This window comes from Lynx rufus, unplaced genomic scaffold (genome assembly GCF_022079265.1).
Source record: "Lynx rufus isolate CCGP_SWC_20201006 ecotype Redwood Valley unplaced genomic scaffold, mLynRuf1.p SCAF_8, whole genome shotgun sequence".
Classification (NCBI taxonomy): domain Eukaryota; kingdom Metazoa; phylum Chordata; class Mammalia; order Carnivora; family Felidae; genus Lynx; species Lynx rufus.
Window position 1 is genome coordinate 89,673,139 of NW_025814896.1, and position 21,825 is coordinate 89,694,963.

The following is a 21,825-nucleotide window of genomic DNA, read 5'->3' on the forward strand; positions in this document are numbered from 1 at the left end:
TGTTTGTAATAGCAAAAAGACTGGAAATGTCCATCAGTAGAGAAATGGTTAATAAATTAAAGGCATACCTTGGAGATATTGTAGGTTCAGTTCCAGACCACCGCAATAAAGCAAATATTGCAATAAAGCAAGTCAAATGAATTTTTTTGTTTCCCAGTACACATAAAAGTTGTTTAACCTACACTGTAGTTATGTCAAAAAGAACAAAGTTTATATCTTAAAAATACTTTATTGCGACCACTGTCTTATACCATTCACAAAAATAAACTCAAAATGGATAAAGGACCTGAATGTGAGACAGGAAACCATCAAAACCCTAGAGGAGAAAGCAGGAAAAAACCTCTCTGACCTCAGCCGCAGCAATTTCTTACTTGACACATCTCCAAAGGCAAGGGAATTAAAAGCAAAAATGAACTATTGGGACTTCATCAAGATAAAAAGCTTCCGCACTGCAAAGGAAACAATCAACAAAACTAAAAGGCAACCAACGGAATGGGAAAAGATATTTGCAAATGGCATATCGGACAAAGGGCTAGTATCCAAAATCCATAAAGAACTCATCAAACTCCACACCAAAAAAACAAATAATCCAGTGAAGAAATGGGCAGAAAACATGAATAGACACTTCTCTAAAGAAGACATCCAGATGGCCAACAGGTACATGAAAAGATGCTCAACACTGCTCCTCATCAGGGAAATACAAATCAAAACCACACTGAGATATCACCTCACGCCAGTCAGAGTGGCTAAAATGAACACATCAGGAGACTAGATGCTGGAGAGGATGTGGAGAAACGGGAACCCTCTTGCACTGTTGGTGGGAATGCAAACTGGTGCAACTGCTCTGGAAAACAGTGTGGAGGTCCCTCAAAAAATTAAAAATAGATCTACTCCATGACCCAGCAATAGCACTACTGGGAATTTACCCAAGGGATACAGGAGTGCTGATGCATAGGGGCACTTGTACCCCAATGTTTATAGCAGCACTCTCAACAATAGCCAAATTATGGAAAGAGCCTAAATGTCCATCAACTGATGAATGGATAAAGAAATTGTGGTTTATATACACAATGGAGTACTACGTGGTAATGAGAAAGAATGAAATATGGCCTTTTGTAGCAACGTGGATGGAACTGGAGAGTGTTATGTAAGTGAAATAAATCATACAGAGAAAGACAGATACCATATGTTTTCACTCTTATGTGGATCCTGAGAAACTTAACAGAAACCCATGGGGGAGGGGAAGGAAAAAAAAAAAAAAAGAGGTTAGAGTGGGAGAGAGCCAAAGCATAAGAGACTGTTAAAAACTGAGAACAAACTGAGGGTTGATGGGGGGTGGGAGGGAGGGGAGGGTGGGTGGTGGGTATTGAGGAGGGCACCTTTTGGGATGAGCACTGGGTGTTGTATGGAAACCAATTTGACAATAAATTTCATATATTGGAAAAAAAAAAAGAACAAATGAGAAAGCTCACCTGGTATTGAATCAATAATCTCCTAGATACATATTTTTAATAAGCTTGTTATTTGGAATAATTTCAGATTTCGAGAAAAATTGTGAAAATAGTATAGAGAGCTCCTGTACACCCTTCACCCAGTTTCGGTCTCCCCTGATGTTATCATGTTACATTACATGTGTGAAAGGGTTCCAATCTAAAATGGAACTGGAGGATATGAATTGGCGAATCTCATGTGTGCACCCTCAGAAGAATGGAACTTAGGGGGGCGCGTGGGTGGCTCAGTCGGTTGAGCGTCCAACTTCCGCTCAGGTCATGATCAAGCCTTCTGTGAGTTCGGGCCCCCCATCAGGCTCTGTGCTGACAGCTCAGAGCCTGGAGCCTGTTTCAGATTCTGTGTCTCCCTCTCCCTCTGCTCCTCCCCCACTCACGCTCTGTCTCTCTGTCTCTGAAAATGAATAAACCTTAAAAATTGAAAAAAAAAAAAAAAAAGAATGGAACTTAGGAACTGAAAGACTGTTTTCCCATAAATGCCCAATTTACAGAAGACTGAGACTTATGTCCTGACCAATGAACATCCACAAAGATCATCTCCCCATCCTCAAGCCAACAAACTTACTGCTTGGACTCTGGCTGGACTGCCTTCTCTTTGCACCCCTCACCCATAAATCAGTCTGCCCAAACTCTCAGAAGACACGCCTGTAGCTTGCTATAGCATGCATTTCCTGAAAGGCAATTCCTCCACTCGTTCCGAATAAACCCAGTTTCTCGTAATTTGAGCTCACCTCAGTTTACCTTTTTATGTAGGTCAATATATGATACATTGTCAAAACTGAGAGACAAATATTGGGACATTTCTGCTAAATAAACTCTGGATTTCACTGGATTTTTCTGTTAATGTCCTCTTTCTCCTCCAGGATCCAATCCAGGGAATCACACTGCATTTAGTTATCCTGTCCCTGAGTCTTCCCCAGTCTGTGACAGTTTTTCAGGCTTTCCTTGTGTGAATACCTTGAGCAATACTGGTCAGGTATTTCATAGGATACCACTCAATTTCAGTTTGACTGACATTTTTCTCATGACTAGACTAGAGCTCTGAGCCTCTGGAAAGAATACCACAGAGGTGAAGTGGCTTCTCTTTGTGTCATAGCAGGTGGCACGTAAATCTACACATCACTGGTGATGTTTACCTTGATCACATGGCTAAGGTACACAGTTTCTCCATGGTAATATTACTATTTTTTGTATTTTTTGTTTTTGAGACAGAGAGAAAGCATGAGCTGGGGAAGGACAGAAAGAGAGGGAGACAAACGGAACTGAAGCAGGTTCCACACTGAGAGCAGAGAGCTGTGAGATCAAGACCTGAGCCCAAGTCAGACACTTAGCCGACTGAGCCACTCAGGCGTCCCTAGTATTACTATTTTTGCCTTTCCAAACTCTGTTCTTTGGAGTTCAGTCACTAAGTTAAGTTCATTCTCATGTGTGGAAAGGGAACAAAGAAGCTCCACCCCCCAGGAGGAATATCTACATAAGATAAATGAAATTTTTGGGAAAGGAGGATCCCCTCCCCCCATTTACTTACTTATTCAAACATCAATGTTTATGTTTTGGGTAACAACCCAACACTACATTATTTATTGTATTGCTCAGATTGTTCCAGCTTTGGCCACTGAGGGCTCCCCCAGGTTGGTTCCTGTGTTCTTTCCAGATGCCCCCATCCTGTCATTTATTTGAGCATTTCCTTAATTTTGATTGTTGCCTGGAGGCCAGCAGCATTTCTCTCTCTCAGCACCTGTTCCTTCCTCTGTGGCTTCTGGTGTTTCCTCCCCTTTGGTCTTGTAGCCGCTCCCCCTAAGCTTCCCCCCCAGGCTGGGCTAGACTAGCCCTTTGTGGAGGGCTGAAATCAGAAACACCATCCCTCAGCTGTGTCTGTCCCCAAGACAATTAAGAGGCCCCGCATGAAAGCCCAGGGGTCCTGCTCCCAAACCTCCTTCTACCTGTGGTACAGGGAGTCCTCGGGGTGCAGAGGTGGGGGCCTACATCTCTCACGTGACCGCTGTCACCATGGCACTCTGGTGCAGCTTCTCCAGGGACCAGGACCCAGGGAGTTAGGTCTACAGAGGAGTGGCTGGCTACCCTTTCTCCAGAGTTTCTCAGGGAGGGCCTAGTGAGATGAAGTCACAGATTTGTTGAGCTCCTGTGACCTGCGCCTTGGGATCACTCTTCTCAGCTCTCCTGTCCGATGTTTACCTCCTAATCCAAAGCCACCGTGTCCAAGTTCTCCTTCTAAGATGACTGACAGAGAAAACTTTCCCTCCAAGGATACTGACAGAGAAAGAATCGCAGGGATGTGGGCATCTGCTGGTATCCATGCATTCTGCAAAGCACCAAGTGACAGGGGAAGGTGAAGTACAAGTGTGAATGTAGGCATGCATGGGCATGGAAGGGTGAGTGTGACCTTACCCTTGAGTCGTAAACTCATCTTTCATTCCTCGCTCCCAGATTCTCAATAGGTCTTCTCTCCACACCTATGCTACCATTGCCTCACTCAGATCAGAGCCATATCCTCCTGATGTGCTTGTCCTGTTCCAAGTCATTGTACAGATTTTTTTTAGAATACAAATCACATTATGTCACTAATCTGTTTCAAACCCTTGAATGGCTCTACATTGCCATCATGATAAAGACCCTCAACTCCTTCCCTTACCTTGTGCCACTCCCCCCTCACTACCCAAACTGCAGCCACCTATGCTGCCCTTCACCCTAGCTCCTTGGCCTGCGTCCTCCTCCCTCCAAATCTCCATCTCTTCATTCCCATTCCTCTTCCTCCTTCAGACATAAGGGGTCTGTTAAATGAATGCAACTCTTTGGTGTCATTTCCCTCAACTGCGAAATACAGAGGAAGAAAACCCTAAAGGCTTGTCAGGGGCTGGGACACCTGGCAATGGGGAGATGATGGTGGTGGGAGAAACCGCCACAGTGGTGGTCCCCAGCCTTCAGAGTGGGGTCTCCGGGTGCTGAGGCAGGTCACACCCTCTCTGCCTCACTCACACTGCAAGGGCCAATGCTCCCAAATGTCTGTCTGAGACCTCATGAGAGAGTAGCTGCAGTGACAACAAAGACATTTGTGAGGTGGGGGCTTCACCCAGCTGTGGTGACACACCATGGTCAGGAGCACAGACCCCGAGGAGCCCTGGTCAATAAGAGCGTCATGGAGGAGGAAGAGCCACAAGGAGACTCACCCTCAGCCATGACTGAACTCAGAGAAGAGGGCAGAATTTTTTTTGAATGAGTCTAGATAATCCTTCTGGCTTTTATCCTCCTGGGGCCATCAGGAGAGTCTTTTCCAGGGCCACAGACACTTGTATCTAGCCAGGCTTCACTAGCCTTCCCGAAGAAGTGGAAGGGAGCCTGGAGGTGAGGGACGGAAGGAGAAGGGAGGTTTCCACTGGCCCCAGCGCCACTCCAGGAACCTTCAAATTCAGCATCTGGCTGTTCCACGGGACTGTCAGAGATTCAGCCCAACGGTGTTTTCAAAGGCTATTCTGGCTAACCGTCCTCAACACAGCTTCTCCCAACTTCCCGGGAAAGCACCCATAAAACACAGAACAAAGAGGAAAGGCAAAAACCACTGCAAACTTATGCCAGAGCTCAGAGAAACCAATGATAATTGCAGGCAGATAGAGCCAGGTCTACCAAACCTTAGTGACGCCAAGGCAGTTTTAGGAATTTTAGTCTTTGCCCGTTTGGGATGCTTTCCCAATGCTCAGATTTTGTAAGGTGTAGGGAGGCCACATATTTTACTTAAGATTAGATGCCAAGGGGCACCTGGGTGGCTCAGTCAGTTAAGCGTCTAACTTCCACTCAGGTCATGATCTCATGGTTCATGAGTTCAAGCCCCACATCTGGCTCGCTGCTGTCAGCATGGAGCCCGCTTCAAATCCTGCCCCCCCCGCCCCTCCCCTGCTTGTGCTCTCTCTCTCTCAAAAATAAACAAACATTTAAAAAGAAAAAGACTACCTTAAAAAAACACGATTAGATGACAAAATTTGGGGGGAAAACTGATGAAGTGGCAAATCAGGAACACCTTACAGTATTAACAAATTAAAACAAACACTGGGTGCCTGGATGACTCCGTTGGTTAAACATCTGGCTTTGGCTCAGGTCATGATCTCATAGTTCCTGAGTTCAAGTCCTGCTTTGGGTGAGCCCCACTTCTCTCTCTCCCCCTCTCCTCTCTCTACCTGTTGCTCTCTTGTGCCCTCCCCCAAAAAAACCACTTTGTGAAAAAATAACCAAATTTCTTTCATTCTTTCTTTCTTTCCTTCTTTCTTGAAAGAGAGAGAGAGAGCAGGGGAGGAACAACAGGAGAGGGAGAGAGAAACATACAGAGAGAGAGAGAGAGAGAGAGAGAGAGAGAGAGAGAGAGAGAGAGGCTTAGCAGGCTCCATGCCCTGTGAGAAGCCCAATATGGGGCTTGATCTCACAACCAGGAGATCATGACCTCAGCCTAACTCAAGAGTTGGATGCTTAACCAACTGAGTCATCAAGGTGCCCCCTCAAAATAACTGAAGTTCTTTAACGCCATAAGGTAGTTGTTTTATGTGTTGTATCTTGAATAGGACTCAAGTACAGAAAATTCAATGTACCAGCAACAGCGGTGTTTTAATGCAAGTCGGTGCCATATTTGCTCATTTGTGAGAAGCAGGACAGCAGAATGATGAAGAGTAGATTCTGAAGCCAGACTAGAGACCAAAGGGTTATGAGAACAAGGAGGTCTTCCCACCTGGGCAGATTCTTACAGGGCAAGAAGGGGTCTGGACTTTATGCAAGTGAAAAACCTTCAGATTCTGTGGCCATCTCACAGAGGTCATACCACAACATGGTGTCCCATGCTCTGGTTACACTGGGAATCCTGGTTGGGGTCATATCTAGGGCTGAAAAAGACCAAGGCAGACATACATATTATTTTTTAAATGCATACAACAAGAATGGAGAAAAATTAATTTTCAAAGCATCGGAGAAAAAAAATCCTTAAAATACTTTCAAAATACTGATAAAAATACTTATAATACTTTTTATAGAATAATGATAAAAGTGGCATCTTGGGAGCCATCCAAACCTCACTGAGGGTCAGCATTAGGATAGCTGTGTGATGCAGGGCAAATCACTTTAACCCTTCTGTGAGCCCTATCTGTTGGGAATAAATAATAGCACTTCCCACACAATGAAATGTTAACTGAGATAATGATTGTTTGGCACTGAGTCCCTGGTAGATGGTGCTGTTATTAGAGATGATTGATATAGGTGGACAAGAAAATCAAAATAGTTCCTTTCCGGTAGTTCCTTTTTTGGTTTTGGGTACATAATTTGAACCCATTGAAATCCTTGTTTCATAATACATGCCTACCAGTGGTTGTAGAACACATAAAAAATGGACTTCTGTGTTGGGATTGGATGCTTGGAGACCATCTGGTTTCAACAATTCAGAATAATTCTAGGATTGAAAGAAAGCAACCAGGGTGCCTGGGTCGCTCAGTCAGTTAAACATCCAACTTTCGCCCAGGTCTTGATCTCGCCGTTCGTGACCTCAGGCCCCACATCGGGCTCTGTGCTGACAGCTCGGAGCCTCGAGCCTGCTTCAGATTCTCCCTCTCTTTCTGCCCCTCCCCTGCTCACACTCTGTCTCTCTCAAAATTAAGTAAACATTTAAAAAAATTTTCTTGGGGCACCTGGGTGGCTCAGTCAGTTAAATGTCCGGCTCCGGCTCAGGTCATGATCTCACGGTCCGTGAGTTCGAGCCCCGCGTCGGGCTCTGTGCTGACAGCTCAGAGCCTGGAGCCTGCTTCAGATTCTGTGTCTCCCTCTCTCTGACCCGCCTCTGTTCATGCTCTGTCTCTTCCTCTCAAAAATAAATAAAAATGTTAAAAAAAATTTTTTTTTAATTTTTTCTTAAAGAAAACATACTCCTGCACCTGTATACCCATACCCACATATGTACATACCCTCTCAAAAATAAATAAAAACGTTAAAAAAAATTTTTTTTTACTTTTTTCTTAAATAAAAGAAAACATACTCCTGCACCTGTATACCCATACCCACATATGTACATACCACACTTGTGCGCACACACCCACACTTGTACATCATACTTGTACACACCCACACACCATGTACACCCTTACACTTGCACACACACACACACACACACACACACACACATAAGTGTAAGCCCTTTCCAACTGGTCAATGACTCATACCAACCTGCTGTCATCCTCAAGAACATCCCAATCTTGTCCCAGTTATGCAGGTGTAGGAACTTCAAGATTTTGAAGGTTGTGTCAGATCTTATGGGAGTGGGCTCTGACCTATGAGGGAGGGCGTATTGTGACTCTCCTTAGAGGAGCACAGTGGTCAAACTGGAAGGAGGGATGGGCCCTCTGCTCGGACAAATGGCTAAGTACTTTCCGAAGAACAAGTAAGTAAAAGATGTACATTTTGCATTTGTCTATTAGTTCTTAAAAAAGAACTTTTTTTCTCTTCTCTTTTTTCTAATTAATTTACCTCCACAGTTATTTCTTTACTCCTTTCTTAAGAATTTATTGCTTTTCTAAAATTCTAAGTGATGTATTCAGTTGATTAAATTCTCTTTGTCTTGGCTAACAGAAGCATTTAAAGCTATGAGTTTATATCTGAAAACATAGCTTTGTCCATATACCTTAGTGTTGATATGTTGTGTTTTCTTGCTTATTCTTTTTCTAAAGATTCTGGTATTGTAATTTTCATTTCTGTATGACTCTAGTGCTGTTTAGAATCATTTTTCCCCCTCTTATGATTTCCAAGTGGCTGGGTTTTCTTGTGTGTGTGTGTGTTAAATATTTATTGGTTACAATGTGGCTACAGAATATAGTTAAGTATAATTTCTGCTTTTTGGAATTTATTAAGGTTTCTTTTAAATTTTTTTTTTCAACGTTTATTTATTTTTGGGACAGAGAGAGACAGAGCATGAACGGGGGAGGGGCAGAGAGAGAGGGAGACACAGAATTGGAAACAGGCTCCAGGCTCTGAGCCATCAGCCCAGAGCCTGATGCGGGGCTCGAACTCCCGGACCGCGAGATCGTGACCTGGCTGAAGTCGGACGCTTAACCGACTGCGCCACCCAGGCGCCCCTGGAATTTATTAAGGTTTCTTATGTGCAATTTGTATGAATATTTGTAGCTGATGTGCATTTCACAAGCCATGATCTAGCTTTGGTAAAACAAAATGTAACTTTATTTTTCTGTTACAAAACTTGTCCTCTTTTTTGAGGCCTATTATTCCTAATGGCCATTAAAAAAATTAAACCCACCAACCACCCACAAATATTAGCCACTTCCAGGCAAACTCTGGCATTCCTGTTTTTTCAGGATTTTCCATCAATTAGGGATTTCTCCTTCCCACATCTAAGTAAGGGGAACCCTTGTTGCCTTCCAGGAAGGTCATCCGAATGTTTTGAGGCCATTTCCTGCCCGCTGTGACATCCCTTGAGATAGATGGTCTTCTCCTCCCAGGCCTGTCACCTGCCACAGCTATACAGAACATAGATTTGTGGCCTGTCTCCCTCACTTCCCGCTTTGGGCACATGCCCTACTGGCCGAGACCTCATGGCCACTTCCACTCTGCCGACCCCCTCCCAGCCACGTTTGTGAAACCTCGCATACTCAGGTCCTCAGGTCCTCAGGTCCTCAGGTCCTCTGGTCCTGATACCATCTTGACACCTCTCCAGGTGCCTGCCTGTCCTCCCAGAGAATCTCCACTTTGGGACCTCACATCCCTAACTAGGGGAGGGATATCCTTTCAGGGGAGCTCTGACCCAGGGGGCAAGGGAGGGGACAAAGGACCGTGGCCCTTCTCAAGACACCCACGCAGCATCTGATTCTCCGCATCCCCAACTTCTAGCTGAGGCGGCAGGACGCGAATCTCCAGGTCTCGGCTGCGCTTTGGTGCCACCTGGTGGTGGTTGGACAGCCCGGGCGTTACCCCTGCCTAGGGTCCTGGTGCTGTTGCTGGTGATCCTCCACGCTGCGGTGACTCCCCAATGAGCTACTCTTTCCAGAATCCGCCTGGTTAGATGGCGCCTGCTTTGTTGGGTAATCTGGGGATACTGGGCAACTAGAATACCAAGACAACAGCTTCTGCTCTGCGGTTTCCAAAAATAAGTTAGGCTGTGTTTTCACTGCCCGGCCGTCCCTCTATCCCCACCCTACCAACAAGAAATAATAACTTTAATTCCCACCTCAGCCCTTAGAGAATAGAAAATAGTCACCAGGAAGACAGCGAAATTCACAGGATGGTGCAGGTGGGTTTCTGTCAGGTTTTACTCATTATCCCTCCACATGGGTTATGAGCGCTTGAAAGGTGGTAATAACCCCTCTCTGTAAATGTCTCATGCCCCCTTCCCTGACACGTGGGGGACCCAGCACACTGAATGCCGTGGTCAGACAGGGCAGGAACCTAGGCGGCAGCAGAGGAGGGAGAGAGACCCAATCCCAAACCACCTCCTGACACTTTCTGAACCAGGACACCAAAGCAAAGGGAAGGAGGTGGGAGACGGGAATAGATTCCCTGTTTTCTGAAAGTAGAATGTTCCTATAATCCCTTTCCTAAACGGAAATGGCATAAAGCAAAACAACAATGACCAGTTCCTAAAGGTGAAAATCAGCTTCAGATTTCCCTCCACTAGCAAAAGTCCTTCCACTAGCAAAAAGTGCTGATGTGGGTCTTTTGTAAAAGTGAAATAAAGCAAACTTTCAGATTGGAGAAGGGGACACCTGTACCTGAAGGAAGTGGAAAGACCCCACATGAGCCAGGCATTCAGAGTAGCCAACAGGAGACACAGTTGGAGGGGGTTCCCTGAATCACGGTGACCAGCATTCTCCTGCAGAATTGCCTGTAAGAATATAGGCACACTTAAATTTTTGCTTAAATTTTGTTTTGTCTGACATTAAATGTACTAGCCTTCTTTATATTCACATTCAAATGCTTTTTTTTCTTTCTTTCTTTCTTTCTTTTTTTATGTCAGCACAGAGCCTGATATGGGGCTGGAACCCACTGACTATGAGATCGTGACCTGAGTCAGAGTCGGAAGCTTAACCGACTGAGCCACCCAGGTGCCTCTACAGTCCCATTTTAAAACAGTACTCTTTGTTGTGGAAAAATATAGACATTTCGGGAAAATAAATTTTATATATTTTTTCTATCTTTCCATCTATCTAAGCATACAGAGATTACTAGTTTCCTAGGGCCGCTGTAACAAATTACCACAAACTGGATGGCTTAAAACAACAGAGATTTATTCCCTCGTAGTTATGGTGAGCAAAAAGTCTGAAATTAAGGTGTCGGGAGGACTATATTCCCTTCACAGGCTCTAGGAGAGATTCATTTCTTACCCCTTCCAGCTTCTGATGGCTTTAGACATTCCTTGGCTTGTGGCTTCTTTTATCTCTGTTTTCACATGGCCATGGCCTTCTCTATAGTTTGCGTCTTCTCCTCTTCTGCCTCTTATAAGGACACCGGTTGTTGGATTTAGGACCTATGAGGATAATCCAGGATGATCTCATCACAAGATCATTAATTTAATTACTTTTACATCCACAAAAATCTCCTTTCCAAATAAGGTCATATTACAAATTCAGATATTAGGATGTAGATATACATACATACACACCACATCTTTATGCATTCTTTTCAGGTGTTGGTTATATGCATAAATAAAACTTTTTAAACTAAATTTAGGGGCACCTGGGTGGCTCAGTCGGTTAAGCGGCCGACTTCGGCTCATGTCATGATCTCGCGGTCTGTGAGTTCTAGCCCCGTGCTGGGCTCTGTGCTGACAGCTCAAAGCCTGGAGCCTGCTTCAGATTCTGTGTCTCCCTCTCTCTGACCCTCCCCTGTTCATGCTCTGTCTCTCCCTGTCTCAAAAATAAATAAACGTTAAAAAAAATTTTTTTAAATAAATAAAATAAAATAAATTTAATTCACAGGCTCTACACAGTTTATATTCAATATTTCTGTAGCAAATTTCTCAATCTTTAAATATTGATCCAAAACACGTTTGTAATGGCTGCATCATAGGCCATCTTAAATGTGCTATGTTTTATTTAACCATTCAGTTAATATTGAGCACTCATAATTTTTGGTACTATAGATAAATGCTATAGTCAACAGCCTCGCAAAAATCTAGCTTCTAAAGGTATGTAATGGACAGCTTGTTTTCACCACTCTGTATCCATCGTCCCTTCTGATAAACTACCCCAGTTTTTCCTGTGGAACTAACCCTTCCTTATGGGCTATGGGTTTGGTGAAGCCATCAGTGAATACGGTGGTTCTACACTTTTCTAGATTAAAAAATAGACACAAAACCTGACCTAGGCTAATTTTATACTCTCTCCATGGCAACTAAATCTTAAGCAAAATGATAAGACTCAAAACAGCTGTAGCTGATTCATCCTGTAGCTGATTCATTTCTTTCTGTTACCTGGTTCGGAAAGCAACCCGAGAGCCACCTGGGGCTTCTATCCTCTTTGGACCAGTTTTTCGGATTTCTCTATCAGGGCTGTGAATCGAATAAAAAAAATTTTTTTTTCTGTTTTATTTTGTCTGAATGAATTTCTGGTTTTTGCAAAGATCCCTAACATATATAAGGTGAACACTTGGTTCATTTTTGTCTTTTTTGCTTTCTATAAAAAACATTTAGTAATATAAATTTTCTGAGCAGAGTTCAATTGGTGTCTAAAGTCATGTTCTCACTGGTATTATTTCATGCATGGATTTATATTTCTTCTTTGAACTGAGCTATTTAAAAATGTGGTTTAAGAATTTCCTGTGGTTTTTTAGAAAATTATTTTATTGCTTTATGTTTCATTTTGTTACATTATGTTAAGAGAATTTTGGAGATTTATACAGATCATTATGTGCATGATGAATTTTTATAAATGTTCTTTAGGTCATTAAAAAATAGGTATTGTCTATTTGTGGATACGAAACATCCTTTCTCTCTCTCTCCACACACACACACACACACACACACACACACACACAGTCACCCACAAATGTTATAACTAATAACTGACTTCAGCAAAGTTGCAGGATACAAAATCAACACATAAAAACCAGTTGCATTTCAATTTACTAGCAATGAACAGTCCAAAAAGAAAATTAAGAAAACAGTTCCATTTGAAATATCATCAAAAATGGGGTGCCTGGGGCTTTTGGTTTCTGCTCAGGTCATGATCTCACGATTCATGAGTTTGGGCCCCACATTGGGCTCTGTGATGGCAGTGCAGAGCCTGCTTGGGATTCTGTGTCTCCCTCTCTCTCTGCCCCTCTCCCACGCATGTTGTCTCTGTCTCTCTCTCTCAAAAATAAATAAACTTTAAAATAATAAAATAAAATATCATCAAAAAGGAAAAATGTTCAGGAATAAAGTCATCTAAGGAGACACAAGACTTATATACTAAAAACTATAAAACACTGCTAAACGAAATTCAAGAAGACCTAAGTAAATGTAAAAATATCCCATGTTCATGGATTGGAAATATACAAATTCAATGCAATCCCTATCAAAATCCCAATGGCAATTTTTTGGTCTTTTTTTTTTTTCCAGAAATGTTAAAGCTCATCCTAAAATTCACATGAAATTTCAAAGGGCCCTGAATAGTCAAAACAATCTTGGAGAAAAAAAGAACAAAGTTAAAGGACTCACAATTCCCAATTTCAAAATCTTACTACAAAGCTACAGTCACTAAAACGGTGTAGTACTGGCATTAGGATAGACATATAGACCAATGAAATAAAATCAAAAGCCCAGAAATAAATCTTCACATCTCTGGTCAATAAATTTTTGACAATAAGGAAAAGGCCAATTTGCTCAGCAAAGTATTTTTAAGAAAATAGGATATCCACAGGCAAAAACAAAACAAAACAAGTTGGACTGTTACCTCATACCATACACAAATTAATTTAAAATAGATCAAAAACTTAAATTTAAGAGCATAAACACGATGATCATTTTAGAACACTTCTATCACCCCTAAATAGTTCCCTCATGCCTATGCCTAATTGATTTGCTCTATTAATTTGGTCTTTCTAGAAATTTTATACAAACAAAATCATACAAAACATAGTTATTTGTGTCTAGCTACTTTCATGAAGTTCACCTATGCTGTAGCATGGATTAGCACTTTGTTCCTGATTTTCATTGCTGAGGAATATTCCATTGTGATTTCTCATGATTATAATGGGATTACGGGTTTTGGAGAGGAAGACCACAGAGTAAACTGACATTCCTATCACATCACATCAAGGGTACATGGTATCAACATGATTCATCACTGTTGATGTTGATCTTGATTTCCAGGCTGAGGTAGTTTTTGTCATGTTTCTCCACTTTCTTATGCCTTTACATACGATACAATTTGAAAGAATTCGCTATGCACAGTCCACACATAAGCGGTGGGGAGTTATGCTCCCCCAACTTGAGGTAAAGCATACAATGGAGCATAAACACTCCTTTCAGGTATCTACATAAGTTATCTGGAATCTGTGTGGGAGATTTGTCTATTCTCCATTTATTCTTTTATTTATTTATAGCATGTGGATTCATGGATAATTACTTTATACTATAGGTTATAATCCAATACTATTTGGTTTTATTGCTCAATTTGTCCTGCTTTGGCTGCTGGGATCACCTTCAGTTGCCTCCCATGTCTTTCTGACATATTCCTATCATTTTAGGTATTTTCATTTTTTAAGTACTTTTTTTTTTTTTTTTTAACTTTCAGGCACTACAGGACGCTCCAGGCTATTTCTCACACCTGATTTTTTTTTAAGTCTTTTTTTTTTTTAATATATGAAATTTATTGTCAAATTGGTTTCCATACAACACCCAGTGCTCATCCCAAAAGGTGCCCTCCTCAATACCCATCACCCACCCTCCCCTCCCTCCCACCCCCCATCAACCCTCAGTTTGTTCTCAGTTTTTAACAGTCTCTTATGCTTTGGCTCTCTCCCACTCTAACCTCTTTTTTTTTTTTTTTCCTTCCCCTCCCCCATGGGTTCCTGTTAAGTTTCTCAGGATCCACATAAGAGTGAAACCATATGGTATCTGTCTTTCTCTGTATGGCTTATTTCACTTAGCATCACACTCTCCAGTTCCATCCACGTTGCTACAAAAGGCCATATTTCATTCTTTCTCATTGCCACGTAGTATTCCATTGTGTATATAAACCACAATTTCTTTATCCATTCATCAGTTGATGGACATTTAGGCTCTTTCCATAATTTGGCTATTGTTGAGAGTGCTGCTATGAACATTGGGGTACAAGTGCCCCTATGCATCAGTACTCCTGTATCCCTTGGATAAATTCCTAGCAGTGCTACTGCTGGGTCATAGGGTAGGTCTATTTTTAATTTTTTGAGGGACCTCCACACTGTTTTCCAGAGTGGCTGCACCAATTTGCATTCCCACCAACAGTGCAAGAGGGTTCCTGTTTCTCCACATCCTCTCCAGCATCTATAGTCTCCTGATTTGTTCATTTTGGCCACTCTGACTGGCGTGACACACCTGATTTTAGAATCACCCATTTTTCCAAGAAGCCCTGGCTCTTTTATTAGAGAATGGTATGAGAAACCAAGATCTGGGCACTGCGTATGCTCATTGCTACTGGGGTGTTTGCTTCTTGACCCTCTCAGAGGGCAGAGCTTGGAAATACATCTGTATGTACACACTGTGTACGATTATTTGCCTCTTGGGGCTCCTGTGTGGCTCAGTTGGTTGAGTGTCTGACTCTTGATTTCAGCTCAGGTCATGATCCCAGGGTCATAGGATCGAGCCCCGCATTGGGCTTTGTGCTGAATGTGGAGCCTGCTTAAGATTCTCTCTCTTTCCCTGCCCGGTCCTTTAAGACTTTGGGTTTTGAATACCAGCCACGTGCCAAAGAAAAAAACGCGAGAGAGTTGTGGTACAGTGTGGACTGACTACCCTCGATATTCTGTGAGGGCTTCCTGAACAGCAAAGGGTGTGAGATCCCCAGTCCAGAGTTGGGAGATTGGGGTGGTGCCATTTCCCCCCGACACCAACACAGGGGGACTTCAGAGAGCAACACAGTGGCCCCAATGGAGGCAGGACCCGTTTACACCAAACCCCACCCCTGTGTACCTGGAAAATGCTTATTTACTGGGGTAAGACTGACTCTGAGCCAACACAGGGAGCCTCTCCTCCAGGACAGACAGCACCCCACATGCACCAAGCGTACTGAAAATCAAGTGCTTCAAAACGTCACCTGCAGTTCTGGTGAAAATAGGACCAGACCTGCTTTTTTTTTTCTTTTTTTTCTTTCTTCTTTGTTTTTCTTTTGGAATCAGGCTCATAGTTTCTTTCTTTTTTTTTTTTTAATTTCCTTTTATCTTTTTTTTTTGGATCAGATTTTTTTATCCTTTTCCTTTCTTTTTTCTTTTTTTTTTTTCTTTCTTTTTCTTTGGAATCAGACTTACAATTTTTTGATTCTCTGTTTTTTGTTGTTGTTCCTTTTCCTTTTCTCTTTTTTGGGGGATCAGGCTTTCCCCCACTGCCCATTTTTTCCAGGCTTACTTCAACAAACAAATCAAAGCACACCTAGTTAAAGGTCCAAACACTCCCCACTGGAAGCAAGGAGGAGCTCTGCAGAGGACTAACTAGCAACAAAAAGTGGCCAAGATGCAACAGCAGAGTGCACATAGCATATACCAGAAACACTTTCTGAAGTGCCAAGCCCTGGACAGTGTATGACCCCTTTTAAATACAGCACTAATCTCAGGTTCAGGAAACATAACAAGCATTTAAAACACACAAAAGAAGGATGCCTGGGTGGCTCAGTCAGTTAAGCATCTGACTTCGGCCCAGGTCACGATCTCATGGCTCGGGAGTTCAAGACCTGCATGGGGCTCTGTGCTCACAGCTCAGAGCCTGGAGCCTGCTTTAGGTTCTGTGTCTCCCTCTCTCTCTGCCCCTATCCCACTCACACTCTGTTTCTTTCTGCCTCTCAAAAATTAATAAACATAAAAAAAATTTTTTTTAAACACACAAAAGACAGAAACTTAGCCAAAATGCCAAGATGGAGGAACTGTCCCTAAAAGAAAGGTCAAGAGGAAATCACAGCCAGGGACTTGCTCAAAACAGACATAAGCAACATATCTGAACAAGAATTTAGAATAATAGTCATAAGACTACTACCCGGGCTTGAAAAAAGCATAGAGGACACCAGAGAAACCCTTGCTGCAGAGATCAAAGACCTAAAAACTAATCAGACTGAAATAAAAAATACTGTAACTGAGAGGCAAAACTGAGTGGACACAGTCACAATAAGGATTGAAGAAGCAGAGGAGAGACTAGGTGATACAGAAGATAAAATTATGGAAAATAATGAAGCTGAAAAAAAGAGAAAAAGGAAATTATTAGATCACAAGGGGGAGAATTAGAGAACTTAGTGATTCCATAAAGCAAAACAATATTCATATCATAGAAGTCCCAGAAGAAGAGCTGGAAAAAGGGGGAGAAGATTTATTTGAACAAATTATAGCTGAGAACTTCCTTAATCTGGGGAAGGAAACAGGCATTCAAGCCCAAGAGGCACAGAGAACTCCCGAAAAATGAAAAAACAGGTCAACACCATGACATATCATAGGGAAGCTTGGAAAATACAAAGATGAAGAGAGAATTCTGAAAGGAGCTAGGGACAAAAGATCCATAACCTACAAGGGTAGACACATAAGATTAGCAGCAGGCCTGTCCACTGAAACCTAGCAGGCCAGAAAGGAGTGGCAGGAAATATTCACTGTGCTGAATGGGCAAAATATGCAGCCAAGCATTCTTTATCCAGCAGGCTGTCATTCAGAATAGGAGAGATAAAGAGTTTCCCAGACAAACAAGAATGAAAGGAGTTGGTGATCACTAAACTCGCCCTGAAAGAAATTTTAAGGGGGACACTGAGTGGAGGAAAAAAAAAAAAAAGAAAAGAAGACCAAAGCAACCGACTAGAAAGGACCAGAGAACATCACCAGAAACACCAACTCTACAGGTAACACAATGGCACTAAATTCATATCTTTCAAAAATCACTCTGAAAAAGACACAAGGTATCAGAATGGATAAAAAAAATTAGATCCATCTACATGCTGCCTACAAGAGATTCATTTTAGACCTAAAGACACCTGCAGATTGAAAGTGAGGGGATGGAGAACCATCTATCATGCCAATGGATGGCAAAATAAAGCCAGAATAGCCACGCTTATATCAGACAAACTAGATTTGAAAACAAAGCCTAGGACTCCTAGGTGGCTCAGTCAGTTAAGCGTCCAACTCTTAGTTTTGGCTCAGGTCATGATCCCACAGTTCGTGAGTTCGAGCCCTGCGTCAGGCTCTGTGCTGATGGCATGGAGCCTGCTTGGGATTCTCGCTGTCTCTGCCCCACCCCCACTCACACACGTGCTCTCTCTAAATAAATAAACATTAAAAAAATAAATAAAGACTAACATGGGATGAAGAAAAGCATCATCTCACAATTAAGGGGTCTATCCATCAAGATCTAACAATTATAAATATTTATGCCCCCAATTTAGAAGCACCCAAATATATAAACCAATTAATAATAAACATAAAGAAACTAATTGATAATAATACCATAATAGTAGGGGACTTTAATACCCTACTTACAACAATGGACAGATCATCTAAGCAGAAAATCAACAAGGAAACGATGGCTTTGGGTTTTTGTTGCTGTTGTTGTTTTTAATTTTTTAATGTTTATTTTTTAGAGAGACAGAGTGTGAGCAGGGGAGGGACAGAGAGAGAGGGAGACACAGAATCAGAAGCAGGCTCCAAGCTCTAAGCTGTCAGCATACAGCCCAATGTGGGGCTCGAACCCACGAGCCATGAGATCATGACCTGAGCTGCAGTCTGATGCCTAACTGACTGAGCCACCCAGACACCCTATGGAAACAATGGCTTTGAATGACACACTGGACCAGAAGGACTTAACAGATATATTCAGAACATTATGTCCTAAAGCAGCAGAATACACATTCTTCTCAAGTACACATGGACCATTCTCCAGAATAGATCACATATTGGGTCACAAATCAGCCTTCAACAGATACAAAAAGATCAAGATCATACCATGCATATTTTCAGATTACAACACTATGAAACTTGAAATCAACCACAAGAAAAACTTTGGAAAGCCCTCAAATACATGGAGGCTAAAGAACATCCTACTAAGGAATGAATGGGTTAACCATGAAATTAAAAAAGAAATAAAAAAAACACATGGAAGCAAATGAAAATGAAAACACAACAGTCCAAACCCTTTGGGATGCAGCAAAGACAGTCCTAAGAGGAAAATACACTGTAATGCAGGCCAATCTCAAGAATCAAGAAAGGTCCCAAATACACAACCTAACCCTACACCTAAAGGAGCTAGAATAGAACCAGCAAATAAAGCCTCAAGCCAGCAGAAGAAGGGAAATAATAAAGATTAGAGCAGAAGAAAGCAATATACAAACAAACAAAAAACCCACAGTAGAACAGATTAAAACAAAAATGCTGGCTCTTTGGAAGAATAAACAAAATTGATAACCCCCTACCAGACTTATCAAAAAGAAAAGAGAGAAGACCCAAATAGGTAAAATCACGAATGAAGGAGGAGTGAGTGATCACAACCAACACCACAGAAATACAATTAAAAGAGGATACCATGAAAAATTATATGCCAACAAACTGGGCAATCTGGAAGAAGCTGACAAATTCCTAGAAACTCATGCACAACCAAAATTGAAACAGGAAGAAATAGAAAATCTGAACAGACCCAAAACCAGCAAAGAAATTGAATCAGTTATCAAAATCTCCCCCAAAAACAAGAGTCCTGGGCCAGAGAGCTTCCCAGGGGAATTCTACCAAACATTTAAGGAATAGTTAATACTTATTCTTCTCAAACTGTTCCAAAAAATAGAAATGGAAGGAAAGCTTCCAAACTCATTCTATGAAGCCAGCATTACCTTCATTCCAAAACCAAAAACCCCACTAAGGAGGAGAATTACAGGCCAATATCCCTGATGAAGCTGGATGCAAAAATTCTCAACAAGATACTAGCAAATTGAATTCACAATATATTAAAATAATTATTCACTATGATCAACTGGGATTTATTCCTGGGCTGCAGGGCTGGTTCAATATTTGCAAATCAATCAATGTGATACACCACATCAGTAAAAGGATAAGAACCACATGATCCCCTCAATAGATACAGAAAAAGCATGTGACAAAATGCAGCAACATTTCTTGATAAAAACCCTCAAGAAAGTAGGCATAGAAGGAACACACCTCTGTGGGAAATAAGTTTAAGAATTCTGTATGCTTACACCAATGGGTTAACAAGGCTTAGGGCGGAAAGCTGCCACAGGGTGAAAGCTCTCAAGGCCAGTCATTAAGACAAAACATAGAGGCGGAAAGCCACCATCAGGTGAAAGCACCCAAGGTTAGTTAGTCACTAAGTAAAACAAGGCTTACGGTGGGAAGATGCCTCCACAGGATGAAAGTGTCCCAGGACAGTTGGAGGTGGAAAGCCACTATGGGGCGAAAGTGCCCAAGGTTAGTTAATGAAAAGTGCCTTGTTAACCTTAAGGCAGCATGCTCCAGCAATCTTAAACTTTGGAGATAACAGCTACTTGGCTATATCACCCACAGAGAAACACTGTCCTTCCAACATCTGGCTCCAATATATCATTTTTCTTTAATCTCAACTTCTAATGCCACTTGCCCACCAAACCCTTTGCTTCTTACACACACAAATTAATGGTCACTATCTTATTGTTTTCTTCTGCACGTTCACCACATATGTAAAACCTTGAGAGGGGCACCTGGGTGGCTCAGGCAGTTAAGTGTCCGACTTTGGTTCAGGTCATAATCTTGCAGTCCGTGAGTTCGAGCCCCACATTGGGCTCTGTGCTGACAGCTCAGAGCCTGGAACCTGCGTCAGATTCTGTGTCTCCCTCTTTCTCTGCCCCTCCTCTGCTCATTCTCTCTCTCTCTCTCTCTCTCTCTCTCTCTCTCTCTCTCTCTCCCTCTCTCTCTCTCAAAAATAAATAAGCAAAAAAATTTTTTTTAAACCTTGAGAGCTCAATAAGCTGTTCAGGGGTCTTGTCTCCTCCTGGACATTAGCCTCTCTTGTATTCAATTCCGCATCCACTCTCTTGCTGGACAAGAGAGAACTCCAGACTCAAAGTCTGCAACACACCTCAACATCATAAAGGCCATATATGAAAGACCCACAGCTAATATCATCCTCAATAGGGAAAAACTGAGAGCTTTCCCCCTAAGGTCACATATAAAACAGGGATGTCCACTCTTACCATTGCTGTTCAACATAGTACTAGAAGTCCTAGCCTCCACAATCAAACAACAAAGAAATAAAAGACATCCAAATTGGCAAGGAAGAAGTCAAACTTTCACTCTTAACAGACGACATGATGCTCTGCTGGAAAACATGAATGACTCCACCAAAAAACTTCTAGAACCGATACATGAATTTAGCAAAGTCAGAGGATATAAAATCAACATACAGAAATCAGCTGCATTTCTCTACACCAATAATAAGCAGCAGAAAGAGAAATCAAGGAATTGATCCCATTTACAATTGCACCAAAAACCATAAGATACCTAGGAATAAACCTAATCAAAGAGGTAAAGGATTGTTTGCTGAAAAGTAAAGAAAGCTTATGAGAGAAATTAAAGACACAAAGAAATGGAAAAGCACGGATTGGAAGAACAAATATTGTTAAAATGTCTATAATATCCAAAGAAATGTACACATTCAATGCAATCCCTATCAAAATAACACCAGCATTCTTTACAGACCTAGAACAAACAATTCTAAAAAGTGTATGGAACCACAAAAGACCCCAAATAGCCAAAGTAATGTTGAAAAAGAAAACCAAAGCTGGAGGCATCACAATCCCAGACTTCAAGCTGTAGTACATAGCTGTAATCATCAAGACAATAGGATAATGGCACAAAAACAGACAGACACATAAATTGATGGAACAGAATAGAGAACCCAGAGGTGGATGCACAAATGTATGGCCACCTATCTTTGACAAAACAGGAAAGAAGATCCATGGAAAAAAGACCATCACTTCAGCAAATGGTGCTGGGAAAACTGGACACCGACGTGCAGAAGAATGAAACTGGACCACTTTCTTACACCACACACAAAAGTAAATTCAAAATGGATGAAAGACCTAAATGTGAGGCAGGAAACCATCAAATTCCTAGAGGAGAACACAGGAAGCAACCTCTTTGA